Consider the following 24,683-nt stretch of genomic DNA (forward strand, 5'->3'; position numbering starts at 1 on the left):
CCCAACTCTTAGAATTGTTTCCCCACTCTTCAGCTTCAGGCTTCATCCTTCCTGCAGTGTTAGAACGATCTATATCCCAATTGCTAGGCAATACTGCCTTGGGAGTCCTTTCAATTTGACTATTGTAAATTAGATTGTGGAAGGGGTTGTAGGTGCCTGGAGGAGATGTCTTTGGAGCTAAGTAGTGACGTGGGACCTTTCCTCCGGTGCGAATTCTTGCGCTCTTCTTGGTACTGAAAGGGTTCTCCACCACCTCGATGCTTGCGATGGTAGCACGCGGGTATGCACGCGAGTCTTCCTCCACTTCTTCTTCATCTTCTTCATTGACGCTCTCGTCCACCTCTTTCCACTCGGGATCTTGAATATCTTCATCCGAAAGCCCCTTGCCCTTGTTGTTGGAGACCATGGTGCTTCTGGATCAAAGACAGATCCTGGCAGAAAACAGCTCGAAACAAAACACGTCGAGAAAACGATATACGGACCTCCAGGGGTCCGGGGGATTATATAGCAGGAATTTTTACGTCAAAAGAAAAGTACCAGGTCGAACCAGAGTCGGAGAGGGGCCACGAGGGACCCACCTCATAGGGCGGCGCGGCCAGGCTGGGGCCTGCGCCGGCCTATGAGGGCACGCCCTCGTGCGTCTCTGATACGTCTCCAACGTATCGATAATTTCTTATGCTCCATGCTATTTTATTGATGATACCTACATGTTTTATACATACTTTATGTCATATTTATGCATTTTCCGGCACTAACCTATTAACAAGATGCCGAAGAGCCAGTTGCTGTTTTCTGCTGTTTTTGGTTTCAGAAATCCTAGTAAGGAAATATTCTCGAAATTGGACGAAATCAACGCCCAGGATCTTATTTTTCCATGAAGCTTCCAGAACACCGGGGGAGATAGCGTGTGGGACCCTCGCGTCGCCCCTAAACCTACCTCTTCGCCTATAAGAAGCCTTCGTCGATAATAGTTCCAGTACCGAGAGCCACGATACGGAAAACCTTCCAGAGACGCCGCCGCCGCCAATCCCATCTCGGGGGATTCAGGAGATCGCCTCCGGCACCCTGCCGGAGAGGGGAATCATCTCCCGGAGGACTCTACACTGCCATGGTCGCCTCCGGAGTACTGTGTGAGTAGTTCACCCCTGGACTATGGGTCCATAGCAGTAGCTAGATGGTCGTCTTCTCCTAATTGTGCTATCATTGTTGGATCTTGTGAGCTGCCTAACATGATCAAGATCATCTATCTATAATGCTACATGTTGCGTTTGTTGGGATCTAATGAATAGTGAATGCTATGTTATGTTGATTATCAATCTATCATCTATGTGTTGTTTATGATCTTGCATGCTCTCCGTTGCTAGTAGAGGCTCTGGCCAAGTTTTTGCTTGTAACTCCAAGAGGGAGTATTTATGCTCGATAGTGGGTTCATGCCTCCATTAAATGGGACAAAGGATGAAAGTTCTAAGGTTGTGGATGTGTTGTTGCCACTAGGGATAAAACATCAATGTTATGTCTAAGGATATATTTATTGATTACATTACGCACCATACTTAATGCAATTGTCTGTTGTTTGCAACTTAATACTGGAAGGGGTTCGGATGATAACCTGAAGGTGGACTTTTTAGGCATAGATGCATGCTGGATAGCGGTCTATGTACTTTGTCGTAATGCCCAATTAAATCTCACAATACTCATCATAAAATGTATGTGCATGGTCATGCCCTCTCTATTTGTCAATTGCCCAACTGTAATTTGTTCACCCAACATGCTTATTCTTATGGGAGAGACACCTCTAGTGAACTGTGGACCCCGGTCCATTCTTTTACATCGAATACAATCTACTGCAATACTCGTTCTACTGTTCTCTGCAAACATCATCATCCACACTATACATCTAATCCTTTGTTACAGCAAGCCGGTGAGATTGACAACCTCACTGTTACGTTGGGACAAAGTACTTTGGTTGTGTTGTGCAGGTTCCACGTTGGCGCCGGAATCCCTGGTGTTGCGCCGCACTACACTCTGCCGCCATCAACCTTCAACGTGCTTCTTGGCTCCTACTGGTTCGATAAACCTTGGTTTCTTACTGAGGGAAAACTTGCCGCTGTACGCATCACACCTTCCTCTTGGGGTTCCCAACGGGCACGTCGACTGCGTGCTAGCATCAAGACATTTTCTGGCGCCGTTGCCAGGGAGATCAAGACACGCTGCAAGGGGAGTCTCCACCTCCAATCTCCTTACTTTGTTTTTGTCTTGCTTTACTTTTATTTACTACTTTGTTTGCTGCATTATATCAAAACACACAAAAAATAGTTGCTAGCTTTACTTTATTTACTGTCTTGTTTGCAATCTCCATATTAAAAACACAAAAAATTAGTTACTTGCATTTACTTTATTTACTCTTTGTTTATTTCATCATGTTTCCTCCTAAGTTTATTCTTAAAGATGTACCGGTAGGCCGAGGGTCTATCCTTGGGAAATATAATATAGAAGATTTTTTCACTCATATTAGTACGGTTGAAGATTTTGAAGATAGACACTTGGTAGAACTTGCTCCTACTTATGAAATTGTTGTTGCTTCTTTAGTACACGCGTTAGAAGCTAGATTTGTTAATCTCAATCCCGTGATTCAACATATGTTTCTTACACTCAGTGATATGGAAGAAGGAGAAAAGAAAGATTTTGTATTAGAAACCCTTCTTAAAGAATTTGGGGGAATAGCAAGAGAAGCTAGAAAAGTCTTCACTAAATATAATATGCTTGGTTCTTATACCAACTTTGCTAGTACCCTTGAAAAGATGGACATGGATAGAATAAAGTATACTAATAATGTTAATGATGGTGGGGAGATTAAAGCACCAATACCTTGCAAGCTCCTAGGAATGCATGAAGCTCTAGATGATAATTATGATTGGCTTGTCCCTGAAAATTTGTTTGATTAGAATAGCAAGCCTAAGACTAATGAAAAAGGGAGCCTCTGAAACTTACGTATACAAAATACAATGCATGGTTGAGAAAACTCCGAACCCCGCTGTTGATGCTTCATCTCTTGATAATACTTGATACACACTTTCTGCGCCTAGCTGAAAGGCGTTAAAGAAAAGCGCTTATGGGAGACAACCCATGATTTTACTACTGCACTTTTGTTTTATATTTGAGTCTTGGAAGTTGTTACTACTGTAGCAACCTCTCCTTATCTTAATTTTGTTGCATTGTTGTGCCAAGTAAAGTCTTTGATAGTAAGGTTCATACTAGATTTGGATTACTGCGCAGAAACAGATTTCTTGCTGTCACGAATCTGGGTTGAATTCTCTGTAGGTAACTCAGAAAATTCTGCCAATTTATGTGAGTGATCCTCAGATATGTACGCAACTTTCATTCAATTTGAGCATTTTCATTTGAGCAAGTCTGGTTCCTCTTAGAAATTCATCTTTACGGACTGTTCTGTTTTGACCGATTCAATCTTTTATTTCACATTGCCTGTTTTGATATGCTTGATGGATTTTTCTATTCCATTAACATTCAGTAGCTTTGTGCAATGTCCAGAAGTGTTAAGAATGATTATATCACCTCTGAACATGTGAATTTTGATTATGCACTAACCCTCTAATGAGTTGTTTTGAGTTTGGTGTGGAGGAAGTTTTCAAGGATCAAGAGAGGAGGATGATACAATATGATCAAGGAGAGTGAAAGCTCTAAGCTTGGGGATGCCCCGGTGGTTCATCCCTGCATATTTCAAGAAGACTCAAGCATCTAAGCTTGGGGATGCCCAAGGCATCCCCTTCTTCATCGACAACATTATCAGGTTCCTCTAGTGAAACTATATTTTTATTCCATCACATCTTATGTGCTTTGCTTGGAGTGTCTGTATGTTTTTTGTTTTGTTTTGTTTGAATAAAGATAGATCCTAGCATTCATTGTGTGGGAGAGAGACACGCTCCGCTGTTGCATGTGGACAAATATGTCCTTTGGCTTTACTCATAATGTTCATGGCGAAGGTTAAACTGCTTCGTTAATTGTTATATGGTTGGAAACGGGAAATGCTACATGTGGTAATTGGTAGAATGTCTTGAATAATTTGATACTTGGCAATTGTTATAGCTCATGTTTAAGCTCTTGCATCATATACTTTTCACCTATTAGTGAATAAATACATAGAGCTTGTTGAAATTTGGTCTGCATGATTGGTGTCTCTAAAGTCTAGATATTTTCTAGTAAGGGTTTGAGCAACAAGGATGACAGTGTAGAGTCTTATAATGCTTGGAATATGTTTTTATGTAAGTTTTGCTGTACCGGTTCATACTTGTGTTTGCTTCAAATAACCTTGCTAGCCTAAGCCTTGTATTGAGAGGGATTACTTCTCGTGCATCCAAATCCTTGAGCCAAATAACTATGCCATTTGTGTCCACCATACCTACCTACTACATGGTATTTCTCCGCCATTCCAAAGTAAATTGCTTGAGTGCTACCTTTAAACAATTCAAAATTTATCACCTCTGATTTGTGTCAATGTTTTATAGCTCATGAGGAAGTATGTGGTGTTTATCTTTCAATCTTGTTGGGCAACTTTCACCAATGGACTAGTGGCTTCATCCGCTTATCCAATAACTTTGCAAAAAGAGCTGGCAATGGGATTCCCAGTCCCAAATTAATTAACCTTCATAATTTTACAAAAATAGACACTCCTCCATGGTATGTGATTGTTGGACGGCACCCGAGGATTCGGTTAGCCATGGCTTGAGAAAGCAAAGGTGGGGAGGAGTGTCATCTAAAAAAACTAAAATAAAAAGGCACTCCTTCATGGTATGAGATTGTTGGCAGGCACCCGAGGATTCGGTTAGCCATGGTTTATGAAAGCAAAGGTTGGAAGGAGTGCCACCCAAAAATAAAAATGTTTCATGGGAGCCGCTCTTTGAAGGTTTGTCTGGCAAGGGGGTTAGAGTGCCCACTACCATTCGTTGACAACAACAAACACCTCTCAAAACTTTACTTTTATGCTCTCTATGTTTTCAAAATAAAATCTCTAGCACAAATATAGCAATCGATGCTTCCCTCTTTGAAGGGCCATTCTTTTACTTTTATGTTGGGTCAGTTTACCTATTTCCTCCCACCTCAAGAAGCAAACACTTGTGTTAACTGTGCATTGATTCTTACATACTTGCATATTTGCATTCATCATATTACTTTATGTTGACAATATCCATGAGATATACATGTTACAAGTTGAAAGCAACCGCTGAAACTTAATCTTCGTTTGTGTTGCTTCAATGCCTTTACTATGAATTTATTGCTTTATGAGTTAACTCTTATGCAAGACTTATTGATGCTTGTCTTGAAAGTACTATTCATGAAAAGTCTTTGTTATATGATTCAGTTGTTTAACCATTGTCTTTACCATTGCTTTGGATCGCTGCATTCATTACATATGCTTACAATAGTATTGATCAAGATTATGATGGCATGTCACTTCAGAAATTATCTTTGTTATCGTTTACCTACTCGGGACGAGTAGGAACTAAGCTTGGGGATGCTGATACGTCTCCAACGTATCGATAATTTCTTATGTTCCATGCTACTTTATTGATGATACCTACATGTTTTATACATACTTTATGTCATATTTATGCATTTTCCGGCACTAACCTATTAACAAGATGCCGAAGAGCCGATTCTTTGTTTTCATTGTTTTTGGTTTCAGAAATCCTAGTAAGGAAATATTCTCGGAATTGGACGAAATCAACGCCCAGAATCTTATTTTTCCACGAAGCTTCCAGAACACCGGCGGAGATACGAAGTGGGGCGACGAGGCGGCCACACACTAGGGCGGCGCAGCCCAGGCCCTGGCCACGCCGGCCTGGTGTGTGGGCCCCTCGCGTCGCCCCTAAACCTACCTCTTCGCCTATAAGAAGCCTTCGTCGATAATAGTTCCTACCGAGAGCCACGATATGGAAAACCTTCCAGAGACGCCGCCGCCGCCAATCCCATCTCGGGGGATTCAGGAGATCGCCTCCGGCACCCTGCCGGAGAGGGGAATCATCTCCCGGGGGACTCTACACCGCCATGGTCGCCTCCGGAGTGATGTGTGAGTAGTTCACCCTTGGACTATGGGTCCATAGCAGTAGCTAGATGGTCGTCTTCTCCTAATTGTGCTATCATTGTTGGATCTTGTGAGCTGCCTAACATGATCAACATCATCTATCTGTAATGCTACATGTTGCGTTTGTTGGGATCCAATGAATAGTGAATGCTATGTTATGTTGAATATCAATCTATCATCTATGTGTTTTATGATCTTGCATGCTCTCCGTTGCTAGTAGAGGCTCTGGCCAAGTTTTTGCTTGTAACTCCAAGAGGGAGTATTTATGCTCGATAGTGGGTTCATGCCTCCATTAAATCTGGGACGGTGACAGAAAGTTCTAAGGTTGTGGATGTGATGTTGCCACTAGGGATAAAACATCAATGTTATGTCTAAGGATATATTTATTGATTACATTACGCACCATACTTAATGCAATTGTCTGTTGTTTGCAACTTAATACTGGAAGGGGTTCAGATGATAACCTGAAGGTGGACTTTTTAGGCATAGATGCATGCTGGATAGCGGTCTATGTACTTTGTCGTAATGCCCAATTAAATCTCACAATACTCATCATAATATGTATGTGCATGGTCATGCCCTCTCTCTTTGTCAATTGCCCAACTGTAATTTGTTCACCCAACATGCTTATTCTTATGGGAGAGACACCTCTAGTGAACTGTGGACCCCGGTCCATTCTTTTACATTGAATACAATCTACTGCAATACTCGTTCTACTGTTCTTTGCAAACATCATCATCCACACTATACATCTAATCCTTTGTTACAGCAAGCCGGTGAGATTGACAACTGATATGTCTCCGACGTATCGATAATTTCTTATGTTCCATGCCAGATTATTGATGATATCTACATGTTTTATGCATACTTTATGTCATATTTATGCATTTTCCGGCACTAACCTATTAACGAGATGCCGAAGTGCCAGTTCCTGTTTTCTGCTGTTTTTGGTTTTAGAAATCCTAGTAAGGAAATATTCTCGGAATTGGACGAAATCAACGCCCAGAGTCTTAGGATTGCATGAAGCTTCCAGAACACCCGAGAGCCGCCAGAGAGGGGCCACAGGGGGCCCACACATGGTGGCGGCACGGCCCAGGGGGGGCGCGCTGCCCTAGTGTCTGGTGGCCCCAGACCCCTTCTGACGCCGTCTCTTCGCCTATAAGAAGCCCCTGACCTAAGTCTTCGATACGAAAAAACCATGGTACGAGAAACCTTCCAGAGCCGCCGCCATCGCGAAGCCAAGATCTGGGGGACAGGAGTCTCTGTTCCGGCACGCCGCCGGGACGGGGAAGTGCCCCCGGAAGACTTCTCCATCGACACCGCTGCCATCTCCACCGCCATCTTCATCACAGCTGCTGTCTCCCATGAGGAGGGAGTAGTTCTCCATCGAGGCTAAGGGGCTGTACCGGTAGCTATGTGGTTAATCTCTTTCCCTATGTACTTCAATACAATAATCTCATGAGCTGCCTTACATGATTGAGATTCATATGATGATGCTTGTAATTTAGATGTCATTATGCTAGTCAAGTGGATTTTACTTATGTGATCTCCGGAGACTCCTTGTCCCACGTGTGTAAAGGTGACAGTGTGTGCACCGTGTGGGTCTCTTAGGCTATATTTCACAGAATACTTATTCACTGTTATGAATAGCATAGTGAAGTGCTTATTTGTATCCCTTTATGATTACAATGTGTTTTGTATCACTATTAATCTATGTGCTACTCTAGTGATGTTATTAAAGTACTCTATTCCTCCTGCACGGTGTAATGGTGACAGTGTGTGCATCGTGTAGTACTTGGCGTAGGTTATGATTGTAATCTCTTGTAGATTATGAAGTTAATTATTGCTATGATAGTATTGATGTGATCTATGCCTCCTTCATAGTGTGATGGTGACAGTGTGCATGCTATGTTAGTACTTGGTGTAGTTGTGTTGATCTATCGTGCACTCTAAGGTTATTTAAACATGAATATCGAATATTGTGGAGCTTGTTAACTCCGGCATTGAGGGTTTGTGTAATCCTACACAATTAGTGGTGTTCATCATCCAACAACAGAGTGTAGAGTATAGCATTTATCTATTCTGTTATGTGATCAATGTTGAGGGTGTCCACTAGTGAAAGTATAATCCCTAGGCCTTGTTTCCAATACTGCTATCGCTGCTTGTTTACTGTTCTACTGCATCTGTACTGTCCGCAATATTACCACCATCAACCACACGCCAGTCCTGAACAGCAAAGCACTTTTCTGGCGTCGTTACTTCTGCTCATACTTATTAATACCACCTGTATTTCACTATCTCTTCGCCGAACTAGTGCACCTATACATCTGACAAGTGTATTAGGTGTGTTGGGGACACAAGAGACTTCTTGCTTTGTGGTTGCAGGGTTGCATGAGAGGGATATCTTTGACCTCTTCCTCCCTGATTTCAATAAACCTTGGGTGATCCAATTAAGGGAAACTTGCTGCTGTTCTACAAACCTCTGCTCTTGGAGGCCCAACACTGTCTACAAGAATAGAAGCACCCGTAGACATCAAGCACTTTTCTGGCGCCGTTGCCGGGGAGGAAAGGTAAAAGGTACTCACACTCCGGATCTTGGCTACTAAGCTATTTTCTGCCGTTGTAAGTACTCGAAGCTATTTCCTTTAGATCCTGCAATTGCACTTTTTGTTTCTTGTTTACACTAGTTAGGCATAATGGAAAACAACAAAAATATGAGAGATCTTTATGAACTTTATCTTGAATTAGGACATGATGTGTTTGAAGAGAGAATTAAAAAACCCATGGAACTTTATATGCATGCTAATGGGAATGTTATTAATATGAATGCTTTGAACACTATTGTTGCTAATGCTATGGAAAATTCTAAGCTTGGGGAAGCTGGTTTTGATGAGCATGATCTTTTTAGTCCCCCAAGCATTGAGGAGAAAATTTACTTTGATGATACTTTACCTCCTATTTATGATGATTATACTGATAGTAGCCTTTTGGTGCCACCTACCATGGAGAGTACATTTTATGATGATTATACTATGCCTCCTACACTTGATGAGAATAATAATGATAGCTACTTTGTTGAATTTGCTCCCACTATTACTAATAAAATTGACTATGCTTATGTGGAGAGTAATAATTTTATGCATGAGGCTCATGATAAGAATGCTTTATGTGATAGTTATATTGTTGAGTTTGCTCATGATGCTACTGAAAGTTATTATGAGAGAGGAAAATATGGTTGTAGAAATTTTCATGTTACTAAAACACCTCTCTATGTGCTGAAATTTTTGAAGCTACACTTGTTCTATCTTCCTATGCTTGCTACTTTGCTCTTCATGAACTTGTTTATTTACAAAATTCCTTTTCATAGGAAGCATGTTAGGCTTAAATGTGTTTTGAATTTGCCTCTTGATGCTCTCTTTTGCTTCAAATACTATTTCTTGCGAGTGCATCATTTAAACTGCTGAGCCCATCTTAATGGCTATAAGAAAGAACTTCTTGGGAGATAACCCATGTGTTTATTTTGCTACAGTAACTTTATTTTATTGCATTGTTGTGCCAAGTAAAGTCTTTGATAGCAAGGTTGATACTAGATTTGGATTACTGCGCAGAAACAGATTTCTTGCTGTCACGAATCTGGGCCTAATTCTTTGTAGGTAACTCAGAAAATTATGCCAATTTACGTGAGTGATCCTCAGATATGTACGCAACTTTCATTAAATTTGAGAATTTTCATTTGAGCAAGTCTGGTGCCTCTTTAAAATTCGTCTTTACGGACTGTTCTGTTTTGACAGATTCTGCCTTTTATTTCGCATTGCCTCTTTTGCTATGTTGGACGGATTTCTTTGTTACATTAACTTCCAGTAGCTTTGTGCAATGTCCAGAAGTGTTAAGAATGATTGTGTCACCTCTGAACATGTAAATTTTAATTGTGCACTAACCCTCTAATGAGTTGTTTTGAGTTTGGTGTGGAGGAAGTTTTCAAGGGTCAAGAGAGGAGGATGATATGCTATGATCAAGAAGAGTGAAAAGTCTAAGCTTGGGGATGCCCCGGTGGTTCACCCCTGCATATTTCAAGAAGACTCAAGCATCTAAGTTTGGGGATGCCCAAGGCATCCCCTTCTTCATCGACAAATTATCAGGTTCCTTCTCTTGAAACTATATTTTTATTCGGTCACATCTTATGTACTTTACTTGGAGCGTCTGTGTGCTTTTGTTTTCATTTTTGTTTGGTTTGAATAAATTCATGCTTGTGTGGGAGAGAGACACGCTCCGCTGGTTCATATGAACACATGTGTTCTTAGCTTCTAATGTTCATGGCGAAGGTTGAAACTGCTTCGTTAATTGTTATATGGTTGGAAACGGAAAATGCTACATGTAGTAATTGGTAAAATGTCTTGGATAATTTGATACTTGGCAATTGTTGTGCTCATGTTTAAGCTCTTGCATCATATACTTTGCACCCATTAATGAAGAAATACATAGAGCTTGCTAAAATTTGGTTTGCATAATTGGTCTCTCTAAGGTCTAGATAATTTCTAGTAAGAGTTTGAACAACAAGGAAGACGGTGTAGAGTCTTATAATGTTTACAATATGTTTTTTATGTAAGTTTTGCTGCACCGCTTCATACTTGTGTTTGTTTCAAATAACCTTGCTAGCCTAAGCCTTGTATCGAGAGGGAATACTTCTCATGCATCCAAATCCTTGAGCCAACCACTATGCCATTTGTGTCCACCATACCTACCTACTACATGGTATTTGTCCGCCATTCAAAGTAAATTGCTTGAGTGCTACCTTTAAACAATTCAAAATTTATCACCTCTGATTTGTGTCAATGTTTTATAGCTCATGAGAAAGTATGTGGTGTTTATCTTTCAATCTTGTTGGGCAACTTTCACCAATGGACTAGTGGCTTCATCCGCTTATCCAATAATTTTGCAAAAAGAGCTGGCAATGGGATTCCCAGTCCCAAATTAATTAACAAAAATAGACACTCCTCCATGGTATGTGATTGTTGGACGGCACCCGAAGGATTCGGTTAGCCATGGCTTGAGAAAGCAAAGGTGGGGAGGAGTGTCATCATAATAAAACTAAAATAAAAAGGCACTCCTTCATGGTATGAGATTGTTGGCAGGCACCCGAGGATTCGGTTAGCCATGGTTTGTGAAAGTAAAGGTTGGAAGGAGTGCCACACAAAAATAAAAATAAAATGGGAGCCGCTCTTTGAAGGTTTGTCTGGCAAGGGGGTTAGAGTGCCCACTACCATTCGTTGACAACAACAAACACCTCTCAAAATTTTACTTTTATGCTCTCTATATGTTTTCAAAACCAAAGCTCTAGCACAAATATAGCAATCAATGCTTCCCTCTGCGAAGGGCCTTTATTTTACTTTTATGTTGAGTCAGTTCACCTATCTCTCTCCACCTCAAGAAGCAAACACTTGTGTGAACTGTGCATTGATTCCTACATACTTGCATATTGCACTTGTTATATTACTCTATGTTGACAATATCCATGAGATATACATGTTACAAGTTGAAAGCAACCGCTGAAACTTAATCTTCCTTTGTGTTGCTTCAATGCCTTTACTATGAATTTATTGCTTTATGAGTTAACTCTTATGCAAGACTTATTGATGCTTGTCTTGAAAGTACTATTCATGAAAAGTCTTTGCTATATGATTCAATTGTTTAACCATTGTCTTTACCATTGCTTTGGATCGCTGCATTCATTACATATGCTTACAATAGTATTGATCAAGATTATGATGGCATGTCACTCCAGAAATTATCTTTGTTATCGTTTACCTGCTCGGGATGAGCAGAAACTAAGCTTGGGGATGCTGATACGTCTCCGACGTATCGATAATTTCTTATGTTCCATGCCACATTATTGATGATATCTACATGTTTTATGCATACTTTATGTCATATTTATGCATTTTCCGGCACTAACCTATTAACAAGATGCCGAAGTGCCAGTTCCTGTTTTCTGCTGTTTTTGGTTTTAGAAATCCTAGTAAGGAAATATTCTCGGAATTGGACGAAATCAACGCCCAGAGTCTTAGGATTGCATGAAGCTTCCAGAACACCCGAGAGCCGCCAGAGAGGGGCCACAGGGGGCCCACACATGGTGGCGGCGCGGCCCAGGGGGCGCGCCGCCCTAGTGTCTGGTGGCCCCAGACCCCTTCTGACACCGTCTCTTCGCCTATAAGAAGCCCCTGACCTAAGTCTTCGATACGAAAAAAGCCACGGTACGAGAAACCTTCCAGATCCGCCGCCATCGCGAAGCCAAGATCTGGGGGGCAGGAGTCTCTGTTCTGGCACGCCGCCGGGACGGGGAAGTGCCCCCGGAAGGCTTCTCCATCGACACCGCTGCCATCTCCACCGCCATCTTCATCACCGCTGCTGTCTCCCATGAGGAGGGAGTAGTTCTCCATCGAGGCTAAGGGGTTGTACCGGTAGCTATGTGGTTAATCTCTTTCCCTATGTACTTCAATACAATAATCTCATGAGCTGCCTTACATGATTGAGATTCATATGATGATGCTTGTAATTTAGATGTCATTATGCTAGTCAAGTGGATTTTACTTATGTGATCTCCGGAGACTCCTTGTCCCACGTGTGTAAAGGTGACAGTGTGTGCACCGTGTGGGTCTCTTAGGCTATATTTCACAGAATACTTATTCACTGTTATGAATAGCATAGTGAAGTGCTTATTTATATCCCTTTATGATTACAATGTGTTTTGTATCACTATTAATCTATGTGCTACTCTAGTGATGTTATTAAAGTATTCTATTCCTCCTGCACGGTGTAATGGTGACATTGTGTGCATCGTGTAGTACTTGGCGTAGGTTATGATTGTAATCTCTTGTAGATTATGAAGTTAATTATTGCTATGATAGTATTGATGTGATCTATGCCTCCTTCATAGTGTGATGGTGACAGTGTGCATGCTATGTTAGTACTTAGTGTAGTTGTGTTGATCTATCGTGCACTCTAAGGTTATTTAAACATGAATATCGAATATTGTGGAGCTTGTTAACTCCGGCATTGAGGGTTCGTGTAATCCTACACAATTAGTGGTGTTCATCATCCAACAACAGAGTGTAGAGTATAGCATTTATCTATTCTGTTATGTGATCAATGTTGAGAGTGTCCACTAGTGAAAGTATAATTCCTAGGCCTTGTTTCCAATACTGCTATCACTGCTTGTTTACTGTTCTACTGCATTTGTACTGTCCGCAATTTACCACCATCAACCACACGCCAGTCCTGGATAGCAAAGCACTTTTCTGGCGCCGTTACTACTGCTCATACTTATTCATACCACCTGTATTTCACTATCTCTTCGTCGAACTAGTGCACCTATACATCTGACAAGTGTATTAGGTGTGTTGCGGACACAAGAGACTTCTTGCTTTGTGGTTGCAGGGTTGCATGAGAGGGATATCTTTGACCTCTTCCTCCCTGAGTTCGATAAACCTTGGGTGATCCACTTAAGGGAAACTTGCTGCTATTCTGCAAACCTCTGCTCTTGGAGGCCCAACACTGTCTACAAGAATAGAAGCACCCGTAGACATCAACAACCTCATTGTTACGTTGGGACAAAGTACTTTGGTTGTGTTGTGCAGGTTCCATGTTGGCGCCGGAATCCCTGGTGTTGCGCCGCACTACACTCCGCCGCCATCAACCTTCAACGTGCTTCTTGGCTCCTACTGGTTCGATAAACCTTGGTTTCTTACTGAGGGAAAACTTGCCGCTGTACGCATCACACCTTCCTCTTGGGGTTCCCAACGGGCACGTCGACTGCGTGCTAGCATCAGTCTCCTCCACTCCGTTTCGATCTCGTAATTTTTCATATTTTCCAAAAACAGCAAAAACATTGTTCGGAAAGTAAAACGCGAACTTTTTATTACCAATATTGTTACCTATTCAAAGTCGAATTCTGCTGGACTGTCAATTTGACCTTTGATGAAAGCTTCCGGAGTTACCACTCGAATAACATCAACATCTTCATTATAAGAATCACCAGAGATATAATGCTTGAGTCTTTGTCCATTCACCACTTGTGTGGCATCGCCTTGGAGAGAACTAATTTTAATTGCTCATGAACGATACACCTCCACAACGACATATGGTCCTTCCCATTTCGAGAGTAACTTCCCTGCAAAGAATCTGAGACGAGACCGATACAATAGGACTTTATCCCCAACATTAAATTCTCTTTTGATAATTCTTCTATCATGCCATTTCTTAACTTTCTCTTTAAAGAGTTTAGCATTTTCATAAGCTTCACTTCTCCATTCATCTAGAGAACTCAATTGTAGCAATCTCTTCTTACCAGCAAGTTTAGGATCTTTATTTAGTTCTCTTACAGCCCAATAAGCTTTGTGCTCTAGTTCTAAAGGTAACTGACAAGCTTTTCCATAAACCATCTTATAAGGTGACATACCCATGGGGTTTTTATAAGCAGTTCTATAAGCCCATAATGCTTCCTTCAATTTACTAGCCCAATTCTTTCTAGATTTATTAACAGTCTTTTGCAAGATAGATTTAATCTCTCTATTTGATCATTCTACTTGCCCACTAGTTTGAGGATGATAAGCGGAAGCAATTCTATGATTAATACCATATTTAGCAAGAGTTTTTCTAAAACCACCATGAATGAAATGAGAACCTCCATCAGTCATAAGATATCTAGGAACTCCAAATCTAGGAAAAATAATATCTAAAAGCATTCTTAAAGAGGTCTCACCATCAGCACTTTTTGTGGGTATGGCTTCCACCCATTTAGTAACATAATCAACAGCAACAAGTATATGAGTGTTACCTTCTGAAGAGGGGAAAGGTCCCATGAAGTCAAATCCCCAACAATCGAATGGTTCAATAACAAGAGTATAATTCATAGGCATTTCATTGCGTCTGGAGATATTACCAACCCTTTGACATTCATCACAAGATAAAAGAAACTTCCTTGCATCTTTGAAGAGAGTTGGCCAATAAAAACCTGATTGTAGAACCTTTTGTGCGGTTCTATCTCCGGCGTGATGTCCTCCATAAGCACTACCATGACATTTACTCAATATTTCTTGTTGTTCATATTCGGGAACACATCTTCGCAGAATACCATCCACTCCTTTATATAAGTGTGGGTCATCCCAAAAATAATGCCTCAAGTCATAAAAGAATTTTCTCCTTTGTTGAGTTGAAAAGGTTGGAGGCAAGTACTTGGAAACAATAAAGTTAGCATAATCAGCATACCAAGGACTGTCTCGCGAGCTCACCTTTATTACAGCCAATTGTTCATTTGGAAAACTATCATTAACAGGAACAGGATCATAAGCAATATTTTCCAATCTAGACAAGTTATCAGCAACAGGATTATCAGCACCTTTCCTATCTATAATATGCAAATCAAATTCTTGCAACAAAAGCACCCATCTAATAAGCCTCGGCTTAGCATCTTTCTTTTGCATAAGGTATCTAATTGCAGCATGATCAGTATGAATTGTAGCTTTTGAATCAACAATATAGGATCTAAACTTGTCACAAGCAAAGACTACAACTAACAATTCTTTTTTAGTTGTAGCATAATTTCTTTGAGCAGCATCAAGGGACCCAACCCTCCTCTTCACTCCACTAGCATAATGAATAACATTTAATTTTTTATTTACTCGCTGTCCAAGAACAGCGCCTACAGCAAAATCACTAGCATCACACATAATTTCAAAAGGTAAATTCCAATCAGGAGGTTCAACTATAGGAGCAGTTGTTAAGGCTTTCTTTAGAGTTTCAAAAGCTTCCTTACAATCATCATCAAAAACAAAAGGTACATCTTTTTGAAGAAGATTAGTAAGAGGTTTTGAAATCTTGGAGAAATCTTTAATGAATCTCCTATAAAACCCAGCATGACCAAGAACACTACGAATACCTTTAACATCCGTAGGATAGGGGATCTTCTCAATTGCTTCAACTTTAGCTCTATCAACTTCAATACCTCTCTCGGAAATTTTATGTCCCAATACGATTCCTTCATTAACCATAAAGTGGCATTTCTCCCAATTAAGAACAAGGTTAGTTTCTTCACATCTCTGCAAAACTTTATCAAGGTTTCGCAAGCAATTATCAAAAGAATTCCCATAGACAGAAAAATCATCCATGAATACCTCTACAATATTCTCGCAAAAGCCATGAAAAATAGCAGACATGCATCTTTGAAAAGTAGCAGGAGCATTACATAAACCAAAAGGCATACGTCTATAAGCATAAGTTCCATAGGGACAAGTGAAAGTGGTTTTCTCTTGATCCTTAGTTTTAACAGCAATTTGTGAAAACCCAGAATAACCATCAAGAAAGCAAAAATGAGTATTTTTAGACAACCTTTCTAACATTTGATCAATAAAAGGTAAAGGGTAATGATCTTTCTTAGTAACCTTATTAACTTTTCGATAATCAATGCACATTCTATACCCTACAACTACTCTTTGAGGGATGAGCTCATCATTATCATTAGGTACAACAGTCATTCCTCCTTTCTTAGGAACACAATGCACAGGACTAACCCATCTACTATCAGCAATAGGATATATAATACCAGCTTCAAGAAGTTTTAATACCTCATTCCTTACCACATCCTTCATCTTAGTAATTAGACGACGCTGATGTTCAACAACAGGCTTTGCATCATCTTCCATATTAATGGCATGTTGGCAAATAGAGGGAGAAATCCCCTTCAAGTCATCAAGAGTGTAGCCAATAGCTCCTCGGTGTTTCTTCAATATTTCCAATAACCTTTCTTCTTCAATCTCTGAAAGCTTAGAACTAATAATAACATGATATATTTTCTTATCATCAATATGAGCATATTTAAGATTATCAGGCAATGGTTTTAAATAAAAGACAGGACCTTCCTTTGGTGGTAGTGTTGTACCTATATCTTCTACCGGCAAGTCATGTTTAAGAATAGGTTGACGAAGGAAAATTTCATCAAGCTCATTTCTTTCTTCCCTAAAGACTTCACTCTCATTATTCTCCAAATGTTGCTGCAAAGGATTATTAGGATCAAGAGCAATAGATGCACACTGTTCAATTCTAAAATCATTATTAGGCAAATCAGCTTTATAAGGAGTTTTGGCAAATTTAGAGAAATTAAACTCATAAGATTCACCAGCAAATTTTGACACAATTTTCTCTTTCTTGCAATCTATAACAGCTCCACAAGTATTTAGAAAAGGTCTACCAAAAATGATAGGACAATGCTTACTAGCAGTAGAACCAAGTACCAAAAAGTAAGCAGGATATTTAATCTTACCACATAGAACTTCCACATCTCGAACAATACCAATTGGAGAGATAGTTTCTCTATTAGCTAGCCGAATAACCACATCAATATCTTCAAGTTCACAAGAACCAATTTCATGCATGATCTCCATATAAAGCTCATAAGGAATAGCACTAATACTTGCACCAATATCGCATAAACCATAGTAACAATGATCACCAATTCTAACAGATAGCATAGGAACACTAGTTTTCCTAGACTTATTAGGATGTGAAGCAATATTAGAAGCATCTTCACAGAAAATAATATGACCATCGTCAACATTTTCAGTCACAAGATCTTTAACTATTGCAATAGCAGGTTCGACCTTTATTTGCTCTTCAGGTTCTATAGGTTTCTTTGCACTTTTAGTAACAGCACTATTTATAACAGAATACTCCTTCATTTTAGCAGGGAAAGGAGTTTTTTCAATATAAGCTTCAGGAAGAACATGATCAACAGTTTCAATTACAACACATTTATTTATAGATGAATCAATTTTATCTTTATACGGTTCATGATACTTATCAAAATTCTTCTTAGGCAATTCATAATGAGAGGCAAAAGCTTTATAAAGATTTGCAACGACTTGAGAATCAAGACCATAAGTAGCATTCATATTACGAAATTTATCAGTATCCATAAAAGCTTCAATGCATTTATAATCATAATTTATACCTGACTCTCTATCTTTCTCGTTCTCCCATCCTTCGGTATTCTCCTGGATCCAATCAAGAAGGTCCCTTTTAAACTCTTCTTTGTTGCCTGTAAATGATCGAGAACAAGAAGTATCCAGCAAGGTCTTGTCTTGAAAAGAAAGTCTTACATAGAAATTATCAATGATAATATTACCAGGAAGCTCATGAATGGGGCATTTGAGCATTAAAGACTTCAATCTCCCCCACGCTTGGGCAATACTCTCTCCATCATGAGGCCAGAAATTATATATGCGGTTCCGGTCTTTGTGAATTTCACTTGGAGGATAGAACTTAGAATAAAGGGATTTCTATTTTCGTGCCATCGGTTCCTTAGTTGTGCTCAGTTTTCCCCAGCCCCTTAGTTTTTCCTCAGTTTTCCCCATGTCCTTGTTTGAAACCCGCAGAAGCAGCTCAGACGGCAGGATTCCCGTTAAGTTGACTGTTCCGTGATGTGCTGACGTGTGGGGCCGCGTCGTGTGGGCCCTCGTCGCGTGGAGCTTGTAGAAAGGGACCGCGTGGGACAGGACGAGATAGCGTTTGGTTGTACGTGAGCAGGAGCTCAGTTTTGTCTCTCTCGGCCCAAATTGGCATTTTCCCTTTTAAGAGCACATTTTCCCCTCTTTCTCTCTCTGTCTTTTTCACCAAATTAGTATCAAATCTAGAGAAGCTTCTCTATTTCTGCCTTTTGACCCTCGTTTTTTGCCCAATATGGCAGCAAATCTAGAAGCTTGTATATGATAAATTCACAGCAGCATAATCAGAAAACGTATAATACATAAACTGCATACAGCAGCCAAAAGCAGCCAATAACATTGTTAATGTTCACGACAAACTAAGATAAAAAAAAATATAAGACGCACGCAATGTATGGCCAGCTAGAAGATTCCTCATTGCTCATATATTTCTTCGTCGTCCCATCCGTGCATTATCCCAAGGAAATATTCATTGAACTCCTTCCGTCTGCAGTATGCGGCCAATACATCCTCCAGACGGTATGGCCTGTGTTCATTTCTCAGACCGTAGTTTCCCATTCTATTCACATATCGTGGCCACTCATCCCAGGCCTTTGTATCATGAATGTACTCTCTGATATAACCCAAATCGGCGTAGTAGATGCAGCCAGGTAGAAGTGTCGGGTGCACTGTGGTGTCGATGGAGATACACCGGATATAATGCACGAAGAAGGAATGACTGCCAATGTTACTGACCGGATGGAGAGAGCGGCTCTGAGTGTCCACACGGTACACCAATGGTTGGTCCTCCAAAAGCATGTTGTCCAACAACACAAGCAGCAGATCACCATCCGACTTCACAAGATAGAACTTGTCATTTCCAAGTTGTGGAAATGAAATTAGTGTCTCCATCTTGACAAAGGTGCTCGCGCTGCTGCAACTGTACATTGGTGCACACTATTCTTCTGGACTCAAAATTATCCACAGCTATTGCATACAGTTCACCATTGAACGGGGTAATGCAACGCAAACTATGGTTCTCCATCGAAAAACTACCATCTCCCCAATCTTCATATATATCCTTAGTTGGAGTGCTCTCATCGACCCAACTAATTTCGTTCGGGTAATGTGAGCAAACTAAGACCATAGTCGGGGATTTGATCACAGCGACTGAATTCACAAAAACAGATGGCATCTGCGCCTCAAACATAGTGCTCGATGCCTTTGTGAGTGGGTTCAGAAGCCGTATCTTGTGCGGCGGGTTCTTCTGGGCAAGCACGATGACACCACGGCAAAAGCCGACGAAGTAGTATCTAAAATATATTGATGAAGATAACATTCAACACTAAGATTGAAAATAAGAATATATTAACCCTATAGATATGGAGGAATTTGGAGGAATTTTAACCTTGCACGAACTTCCGATAGATCTATGGTGACGTAGCAGGATGTGCCGAGTTGGAGGAAGGTGAACTCAGCGGCGCGTGGAAGGGCGTGGTCTACCATGATCCATTCGTGCAGGTGCACGTCGGGCTCAGGTAAACCTGAGCGCCAATTTCTCTGAGACTTGCCTCATAGCGAGTAGGCGTCCACGTACTCCTCATTCGCCAGTAAGCATTCGCCGATCTTGTGAAGTGGTCCGTCACCCACGAGAGAGGCCCAGCTCACGGAGGCGCCGCGCTTGGATGCGCCGCCCTCGGAGGCGACGGGCTCGGCAGCGACGGGCTCTGAGGCACCGGGCTCGGCGGCGATGGGCTCGGCGGCGACGGGCTTGGAGGCGACGGGCTCGGCGGCGATGGGCTCGGAGGCGACGGGCTCGGCGGTGACGGGCTCGGCGGCGACGGGCTCGGATGCGACGGGCTCAGATGCGACGGGCTCGGCGGCGACGGGCTCGAATGCGACGGGCTCGGAGGCGGCGGGCTCGGGGGCGATGGCCGCCGGCGCATTCTTCTTCTCCATCGCCGGTAGGGCTCGTACGGCGGTTGGGGTTTTTCCTTCGATTTGGAGAAGTTGATGGGACGTGAGAGGCGTGGTTTCGTGCGTGAGCGAGAATGAGACGTACTATGTGCAGAGGGAGGGAGAGAGGGGCTTACGCGTCCTAAATGCGACCCGCGTCCACTAGTGCACGTTTGCACCGCGACACGCGTCAACAATGGCACGTCTTCCACTTCTGCACCGCAACACGTCCTCGAGTCGAACCTTGGAAATTTAGATATACTCAGGTATACCCTCGAGTCATATACTAGCATTTTTTGTGTGCTCAGTTTTCCCCTTGGGTGCTAATACCGCTAGTGCAATATACTCAGTTTTACCCTCAAGTGGCTGGTCAACAGAGAGTCAACAAATGGGATTGACCAGTTAAATGAGTTATTTAATGTGCAAAAAATTACGAAAAAGAGTGGCACTTACTCATGGAGTCTTTACCACAAGTTGCCACTTCTCAAATCATAGATAAATCATGTTTTACCACAAATTGCCACTTCTCAAATCACCTAGTTGCTATGAAGGTGCATGGTTTTCCACAATAAGCCCTACCCAAAACAGCTTTCCCCAAAACATACTTTGTCTGAATGAGGCCATAATTTTCACACTCATGTATATTTGTATTGCAAATAGTTTGAGGTAGGCCAAGATGGGTTTCATTGTACAAAACACGCATTTTTCATTTTTTAAATCTCATATTTGAATTCCTTAGTCGGTTTACTACTCACTTGCCCTTGGTTTCTTGATACTACTCAGTTTTGCCCTCTCCCTTCACAAATTCTCACAGACGCCCAACATTGCCCTAATTGGTCTAGCCCATGTCACGCGGATCGTGCCCGCCGACCGTTGATCGTATGATTTAACGGGCAGGATAACCCCTATCTCTCTCTAGTCGGGGCCACCATCCTCTCTCTCTCTCTCTGTCGGCGGTTAGCTTCCACCCTCTATGTATGCTAAAGGGCGGTTACCCAGTACGCTAAAGTTTGGTTTTCTGCATTATTTTTCACAAGATAAATTATAAACTCTTTTAGGTATTATTTTTCACGCAAAAAATGATAAACCATCACCGATTTGTACTTTTCACGCAAAAAATGATACACCATCACCCATTTGTTGTAGCCATTACTTTTCACGCAAAAAATGATACACCATCACCAATTTATTGTAGCCATTACTTTCCACGGTAAAATGATGAACAATCACCCATTTCTTGTAGCCATTACGGTAAAATGATAAACTATCATGAATTACCATTTCTTTTAGGCATTACTTTTCACGGTAAAATGATGAACAATCACCCATTTCTTGTAGCCATTACGGCAAAATGATAAACTATCATGAATTACCATTTGAAGGGATCTCGGGATACTAAATTAGTGTCATAAATGCTACTACTTTTTCCTATATATGTGGTCAAAGTTTAAAGGGAAGTTTGACGAAACACAAAACCTAGATGACTACCCCCACAACGATCATGTCCTCCTTAGGCTGGCCATAGTGCTAGTATCTAAATAGATCTTGTACACACATTTTGTATTGAGATTCTACAAAACAATAAATTTAGAAGATTATGATATTACCCTATAATACCACCCACTATAGTGATAGTATCATGGGAGGCAAATACCATATGCATGATACAACAATATGATACTATGCACTATGACTAGCCTTAATTTATTGTGTAAACCCCCACAAGGCCACAATGGTCACCTCCTCCTTAATTTATTGTGTAAACCCCTACAACGGTCATGTCTCCCTTATAAACACCCACAATGGCCATCCCTTGTGTCAGTAGGTTCTGCCTCTCTCTTCTTCGTTCACATACACTTGATCCATTGCCATGGCTTCCACGTGGATTATCATCATTGCCACCACCACTGTCAACACTGCCATTGATCATAGAGGAGTTCTTCATCGTCGTCTATGAAGATCCTTTGGTCAAGAAGGTACGTCCGCGTTCCGACATATATGATGCATGTGATTAATTATGGGGGCTACATGTATTTCGCCCTCCGTTTCGTTTCCAGACTATGTTACTATTGCATAATATCAGTGGCGGAGCTAATAACTAATAACCATGGTGCCAACACATATGGTGAAAATTTGCTTTTTTGCAAATAAAACAAAAATTACCACCCTGCAGGTTGCACTTACATCTGATCTGCCAGTGCATAATACCAGAGACTATGATAGCCTTAGACATCTTGCATGAAAATTCCACCTAAATTTTTCCACGAAAGAATTAGGCAATAAATGGACTCTATTAATATTACATGTACTACTACTCGGACGACGAAGATACTGACGATGAAAGCGACGACGACGTGAAGCCATGCATCCATCCCCTTTAGATAAGGGAATTATGACCAAGAATATATATGTAGCTTCATATGCATCGATTTAGAGATCTAGCTATATATTATGCATTTAAAAAATTATATCGCAATTTCCACCATGATTCGAGCACCACAGCCTCCAAACGATGCCGATATCGGCATGGTCAGAACGGCTATGCTCGCCGCCACTGCTAGGTCACCATCGGGAAGCACCATGTTTAGCATAAGATTCACTTTAGATTAAGCTGTGAAAATAGTCACCTGCCATTGGCTGAGGCGGCCCCACAGAGCGGCTCTATATGATATTCTCTAAATAAATAGACGACCCCAGCGGTTATTGGCTGCGGAGGCCCCACAGATCGGGAATATATAATTTTCTCTAAATAAATAGAAGACCCCACTGGTCATTGGCTGCGGCAGCCCCACAGAGCGGTAATATATGTCTTTTCCTGAAAAATAGACGACCCCACTGGTCATTGGCTGCGGCAGCCACACAGAGCGGTTATATATGTATTTTCTTGAAAAATAGACGACCCCACTGGTCATTGGCTGCGGCAGCCCTATAGAGCGGCCCCATTTGTTATTGGCAGCACCGCGTATACAATCAGGAAATAAAACGGCCCACGCGTCAGCGACAAATGGATGGCTACCCGTCAGCACGAGACGGTCAGAGAGGAACTGCCCTCTGTGCAGCCCCACCTCGATCTGTGCAGCCCCACCCGTCAGAACGGTAACGGTAAGGCCTCTGACCTGACGGCAACCCTCCCGTCCGAGGGGTTTCAAACTAGAGGAAGGAGAAAACTGAGGAAAAGTTAAGAGGCTGGGGAAAACTGAGCACAACTAAGGAACGAGGGGCACAAAAATAGAAATCCCTAGAATAAAATAGGGGCACAATATCATTCCATTCAAGAGAATCCCCATTATTCAGTAATTTGTACCAATGCGCCGCTTTACCAGACAGCGATATAGAGAATAGTTTCTTCCTAACTTCATCCATAGAAATACAAGCACACTTGAATAAACCGCATAATTCATGTAAGAACAGTAAATGATCTCCAGGATGGACAGTTCCATCCCCTTCATAGCGGTTATCCACAATACGTTTAATAATTTTCATAGGTATTTTGTATGGAACCTCTTTCTCACCTGGCGCCTCATCCACTACCTTTGCAGTAGTAGTAGATTTTCCAAATAAAAATTGAAGAGAAGATCTCTCCATAATGAATTATAGCAGCAGGCAGAAATAAAATCAGCACGAACAGTAAAAGTTTCCCTTACCAATTCCACTTACCAATAGCGCTTCACTCCCCGGCAACGGCGCCAGAAAATAGTCTTGATGACCCACAAGTATAGGGGGTGTATCGTAGTATTTTCGATAAGTAAGAGTGTCGAACCCAATGAGGAGCAGAAGGTGTTGACAAGCAGTTTCGATGAAGGATTCACTGTAAATGCTCACAGACAAGTATTCAGGGGGTTTTGATGTAGCAGATGAATAAAGTACGAGTAAGTAAAATGCGAGAGAAATAATTGCAGCGAGTGGCCCAATATTTTTTAGCACAAAGGACAAGCTGGTTTGATTACTTATAATGACCAAACGTTCTTGAGGACACACGGGAATTTAGTCTAGTGCTTTCGCTTCATATAGCTGATTAATCTTCATTGTTTTGATAAGTGTTGTGTGGGTGAACCTATGCTAATGCATCGCCCTTCCTAGGACTAATACATACTTGTGATTATACCCCTTGCAAGCATCCGCAACTACAAGAAAGTAATTAAGATAAATCAAAC

The sequence above is a fragment of the Lolium perenne genome, chromosome 7 (genome assembly GCF_019359855.2).
Source record: "Lolium perenne isolate Kyuss_39 chromosome 7, Kyuss_2.0, whole genome shotgun sequence".
Taxonomy (NCBI): Eukaryota; Viridiplantae; Streptophyta; class Magnoliopsida; order Poales; family Poaceae; genus Lolium; species Lolium perenne.